This window comes from Lotus japonicus, chromosome 1 (assembly GCF_012489685.1).
Source record: "Lotus japonicus ecotype B-129 chromosome 1, LjGifu_v1.2".
NCBI lineage: Eukaryota > Viridiplantae > Streptophyta > Magnoliopsida > Fabales > Fabaceae > Lotus > Lotus japonicus.
The window spans coordinates 77380400-77386342 of record NC_080041.1 but is presented as its reverse complement, the minus strand read 5'-3'; the positions used below and the strand labels follow the sequence as shown (position 1 = coordinate 77386342).

Genomic DNA, 5943 nt, shown 5'->3' with positions numbered 1-5943 from the left:
AAAAGATTCTGATTCTCTCTGACGGATTGATGGTGCAAGGGATACAGTTGAGATGGGGCGAATTCTGTGCTCGGGATACGCGTACCGTGTAGCGAATCCCACCCCCTTGCCACACAAGCACCTAGCTGGCCAAAAACACACCATTCCTGTAAATACCATTTTTTTCACCCCTTTTTCGTAATTAATTTTTTTTCGCATTATTCTTATTTTTTTTTTCCGGGAAAACTGGCAAAGTTGTGTAATTTTACCAAAAAGTCAATAATAACCACCATTTCCTTTTTATTGATTACTAGTACTTTTTACGATGCACGAGGATATTCATTTTTGGATTTTATGAGTGTTTTTTTTTGTTAAATCTGTTCTTTTTATTAATGTTTGTTTTTGTTTTTTTGGCTTAAATATGTCTTTGATCCCTCTAAAATTTGGGTCTTTTGGTTTAGGCCCTTCTAAATATTTTTCTTTGGTATACACACTTATTTTAAAAATAATATGGATGGAGGGATAAGCCCCTGTTGTTACCTTTACCTAACGGACGCTGACATGACATACTCCCTCCGGTCCTATTTATAAGCATGAAAGAGAAGAAAAATTTTGGTCTTTTTTATAAGAACCAAATGAAAGTTTGAGCTATATTAATTAATTTTTTCCAATGATGCCCTTATTAATTCTAACTTGTAAAATGTGTCTCATTAATTATTCTCTCTCTTTCCCACTTTCCAACACTAATAACAAAGGGTAATTTTGAAAGTTTATTTTGATTTAAGACAAATTTAATGCATTTTATCTAGTTTAACTACATTTCTTAAACTACGTGATTTTTTTTTGTTGCTTATAAATAGGACCGGAGGGAGTATTTTAGAGTAATATTGATGTGGAGGGGACGACAGAGGCTGAAACCTCAATATATTTTGCATTTAAGGGTGTATACCATTGAAGAATTAAGAGAAAACAGACAATATCACTGTGAAATTATGAAGCTCATATCATTGTGAAATTATGAAGCTCAATACCATCTCAAAATGTTTTGCAATGTTTTATTCAAAAATTATTGGTTATTTTCCGATGTACCAAAAAAAAATTATTGGTTACATAGTAGTATTTAGTTCATATGAGTTTGAGAATTTCATAAGGCACAATTTATTAGTTAGAATTACTGAATATATTAGTATTAATCTTTAAAATTAACGTTGCAGGTTTTGCCATTAAATTTTATATCAATGCCAAAAACAACTTTTCACTAACTCTTTCCTCTATAACTATTTACCTTACATGTGGTGTGTATATAAATTAGTAATATTGCTCTCTAAAACTTTTGCACTTCCATTATTTAATTTGATTTTGTATCAAACAATTTAATATGATATTAACATATATGAGCTAATAAAAGATATTAAGTATAGTTTTTCGATTGAGAAAAAAAAGACACTGAGTAAGTCTTCATATTTTTAATTTCTTTCAAGTGAAACATTTACATTAAGAATAAAATTAAGAACTATTATTGTGATAATAATTAGTATAGTGGGTTAATTTTTTATAGTTTTTTTTAGAATTTTAAAAGGCACAAAATGAATGTTTCTAACATTAACCGGATGAGACCTAGTCACTATCACATAAAGTTCAATGCATCACCCTTAGAGCAAAGTCCAATGTTATCTCCCTCTCCTAAATTCAACAACTGGCCGAATTATCATCAGCTCCCCAAGTATCATTCCATTGTTGTTCTCTTACAATTAATTATAACTTTTTCATCCTCAGTGTTTACTGAAATAGTTGAAGCTTACTCAAGTTCACAAAGTTTCAATAATCTAAAGGTATAACCAACCAACCGTAAGAAAAAAATCACAGTTTTAACATTTAAGAGCGCACTAAAGCTATTTTCGTTAGCAAAGAAACATCTTCAATGCCAATTTAAACAACATATTTAAGTAAAATTCCTAGAAAGATACTTCTCAAGTAACATTCCCTTTTTTAAAGAGATGTTTATAGAAGCAAGAAAATATAACATTTTAACATAGTGAATTCCATTGTTAGAAAATGCGTGCTAAAGCTAAACTACAGAGGTGAATCATAATCTTAGGCCAATATACAATTAGAGAGGAGAAAAAAAAAAATCTAAATTAACTTTTGGAGCCTAGTCCTCATGACTTTGGTAGCCTAACAACACTCAATGGTGTAATTACATTATGATTCTCTACCTACTGTCTTAGCCATCATCTTTGATCCAAAATCTTTGGTATGTTTTCCAAAGCACCAATTCTTGAAGACTTGATCATAGCTCCCTCAGTGGCTGGCTCATCAGGGCTGCTAGAGAATTGCACTCCTAAATCAAGTGACTTAGGCCTTTGGATAACCTCAATGGGCAGTGCCATGCCTTGACAATATTTCCATAATCCTTCTCCCTCCACATATACCATTTTAGCCATAATTTTTTAACCAAAACCTATAGTGTTGACCTCAAGTAAGCCAATACTATTTATTAGCGGAGCTGGTGATACTGATACCCTTCTTATCCATACTATCATCCTCTTGAGAATCAACAACAATAACTCGTACAGTTTCTAAATGCATCTCACTTGGTACAATTGATCAGAGATATGAACTTTCTGTCCACTACTTTCTTGTCCTTCACTTTGATGTTGCCTCTGCTGGCTGAGAACTTTGCTTTCTTGTTTAAAGATTGAAGTTCTTGCAATCTAAAATCACTCATTTTAGCATTTTTCTGTCCCATCCTTCTCTCTCTGCTCACATAATTCTAATTCATATAATCAGTTAGTACAAAAACCAACATCCTTATAATCATTGTACTTGTGAATAGTCTTTGGAATGCATAAGCTGAAAAATAAAACTTCAAAGAAGGCAAAAAAAAACATAAAGAATGGGAGTGAAAGAGGAAAGAAATAGCAAAGGTGAAAAAAGTAAAAAGAAGGATGATTCATACCTTGGCGGGAGACAACAATGCTGCAACTTGTGCATTCAGTAAGAATTCTCATATCCATTCCCATTTATCTTCTTCGTTACTCCTACTTTTTTCGTTCCTGAGAACATCTGTCTTTAGCTTGGATAAGATGATACACTTGAATCACACTGTTGAAAAATATAGTTGGTTGTGATATCAATTGAAGACTCCAAGATAAGATTCACCACCTTAATTTCCTACTCATTCTACCAAGCATGCAGAATCAGAGAATCCAAAACCTTGCAACAGTCAGGTTAGCGCGCATTTACATTTGAGACTTGATACTTGGAATTGCGAAAATAAAAATAAACAGGAACATATCCAATCAAAACCAAGAAGCTACTATCATGTGCTTTTTTAATCTTTCATTCATTAGCTTTATCACTATGTTAAAATTTCAGATGCAGCATGCATATGCTTAATATGAATGCAAAACCAAAATAAAAATCGAACAGCATGGCTATGTGATTCGTATTTTTCTTCCCTCTAACTTGAAAATAAATAACCATTCTTGGTAGTGATACAACTCATAAATTCAGGGTAGCACATTCCTCCATTCCACTCTCTACTAAGACCTTATTGTATGCTGCATAGTAACATTTTCTGAAAGCAGATTAACGAATTTAGGAATCATGGCAAAAAGCAAGTCAAGAGCATGTGCAAGCATAATGAGGAAAAAAGGGATAAAGTATAGGAGTTTCATTTACTCTAATCGCATCACTGTTGAAAAATATGGTATGGATTGAAGACACCAAGATAAGATTCAAACCTTAATTGGCTACTTGATCATCCAAGGATGTAGAATCAAAGAGAATCCAAAACAATGCAACTGGGAACATCCAGGAGAAGCATTTATAGAATATTGAAGCAGCAAAGGGATGCGATCGATTGCAGACATAATATCTACAAAAAGAAAAGTTGTGGTTGCAGAGACAATATATGCAAAGAAGAAAAGCTAGTGAGAAAAGAACAAACTTTAAGATGTGATACCACAACTTCTGTCTGGGAGGGAAATTGACAATGTGGATCAAGTTCTATAATCAGTAAATGATGCTTCAAACTGAAATAAAATTATAAAAGATTTTAAAATAAGGTTAGCAGTAGGACTCTCTTACTCTGATTCTTAGCTCTCGGGTGTAGTACCTCAATCGATGTGCCAATCAATCCAATGGCAGAAGTCAGAGCACACTCACATCTGCTGCAGGAAGCAAAGTTGCCTGATCATATACTTCATCTGTTTTAGGTTCAGCCTACACAACCAATAACAAAGGTAATTAAACTGTGCATAGAGGTATTAGGTCGTGCATTAGTTTTGTTAACTTGAATGATTATAAAAGAACATTATTAGTTGTGAATCAAAACAATTATCCAAAATAAAATATTGCAAGATGAGAGATCTTTACTCTATGTATGCTTTCTGTGGCCAAATTGAGACAATTGACTTCTCCCTTTGAAGCCTGAAAACCATGATCCTTCAATTTTGCGGCCATCAAATAATCATTTAAGGGTGTATATGAAGCAACTTTGGTGATGAATAAATTCCCAATAGTCAACCCTCAAGCTTGCATCACAGATTGACATGAAATTTGATCAAAACTCCAACGTATATCGCCCTAGCAGCTGCAGTGTAGGATGAAGAATAAAAGCTTATCTCGGGCGTCATTTCCTGCCAACAACTGAACACCATCTGTTTGTCATAGTTTAGTTAATAATTTTACCATCTAACTGCATTTTCAGATAGTAGAAATCATAGCCCAAAAAGACTACTACTTTCCAATGTAAGATTCAAAACCATTAAATAAAGAGAAGAGGTTGATATACCTGATGCGATACCACAATCTCTGCCTGGGAGGGAAAATGACAATGTCTCATTCACAACCTATCCAAAATAGGCCAAAAGACCATTTCTTTCTTTGAGGCACCTCCCTATGGTGTACTTTTCTTTTCCTCTGCTTATTCCTTCTTCTCTAATGTAATTTCTGCATTATACCTCTTGCTGTTCCTATCCAAGTCATACTCACTTTGGTGGATTAATTGTGGCATTAATACTATCAAACATTTAGTAGCAGAATTCTACTCAAATTGAATCTGGCTTTTACTTTTTTCATAACATTTTCACTCAAATACTTCCATGTCACTGTAAAAGTCCCTCCTTTGAACTTTCTCTTGTATTGTTTCAAAATATGACCTGCAACCTTCATTTACAAAGGACAAATCCAAACTTATTATTTACCGTGAAACGAAACAGGAAAAAATACATATTCTAAGCCTTCATCATACATTCATACTCATCTGAAGAAGGTATGCACAGCGTCAGAACGAAAACAGAGGAAGAAGCGGTAGAATGCAAACGGAATCCCTGATTGCGGCAGAAAAGATCAGAAGAGAAGGAGTTAAAAGCAAAAACGGGCGAAATCAAGAATAACAAAAAGGGCTAGAAAAACGCCTTACTCACCAGAATGAACGATTAAAAGAGGAGGAAGATGGAAGCCATAAAGGAAAAAACGGGCTAGATAGATAGATAGATAGATAGATAGATAGATAGAGTCATGCTTCTTTGTTGGTATCAGAGCCGACCTCTCTCAGTACGGTGTGGTTCGGGGACGAACCAAGCGGAAGCTGGTGGGCCTGTGACGCCCGGGGCCGACGAGGGCGGGGAATGATCGCCGGTGCAGTGAGGCACGGACAAGGAGCGGCTCCTGGCGGACTTCTAGGCGAAGGGGCACATGAATGAACCGATCTCACACCCGAACAAGAGGTATTCCGAGACTGTATAGGGATGGACTATACAGGAGGGCATAAATGATTTGATTGGTACTACTCATAACAACAAGTTGCAACTTCTTTTCGGGAACCCAACTGATAAGAACTCCATGGTTAAGTGTGCTTGCCTTGGAGCAATATTGTGATGGGTGACCTCCTGGGAAGTTTTACAACTATGATGTCAAGGGATAGGGCATGGAGAAGGTATGGCAAGATTTTTGACC

The 5943-nt window shown here is 35.0% G+C and overlaps 1 long non-coding RNA gene across 3 annotated transcripts; it reads right to left on the bottom strand.

Moving 5' to 3' along the window:
* Window positions 1-2428: 2428 nt before the first annotated feature.
* On the bottom strand, window positions 2429-5697 carry LOC130713656 (uncharacterized). Of its 3 annotated transcripts, XR_009010951.1 has the most exons (8): window positions 5412-5679; window positions 5237-5315; window positions 4778-5151; window positions 4360-4643; window positions 4072-4206; window positions 3726-3859; window positions 2939-3084; window positions 2429-2752 (listed from the first exon to the last, which is right to left on the bottom strand). It is a non-coding gene; the product is annotated as an uncharacterized LOC130713656 (long non-coding RNA). The 3 variants fall into 3 exon arrangements; XR_009010944.1 differs by having other exon boundaries at window positions 2429-3084; window positions 5412-5697; XR_009010945.1 differs by having other exon boundaries at window positions 2429-3084; window positions 4360-4632; window positions 5412-5696.
* Between the last annotated feature and the right edge of the window lie 246 nt (window positions 5698-5943).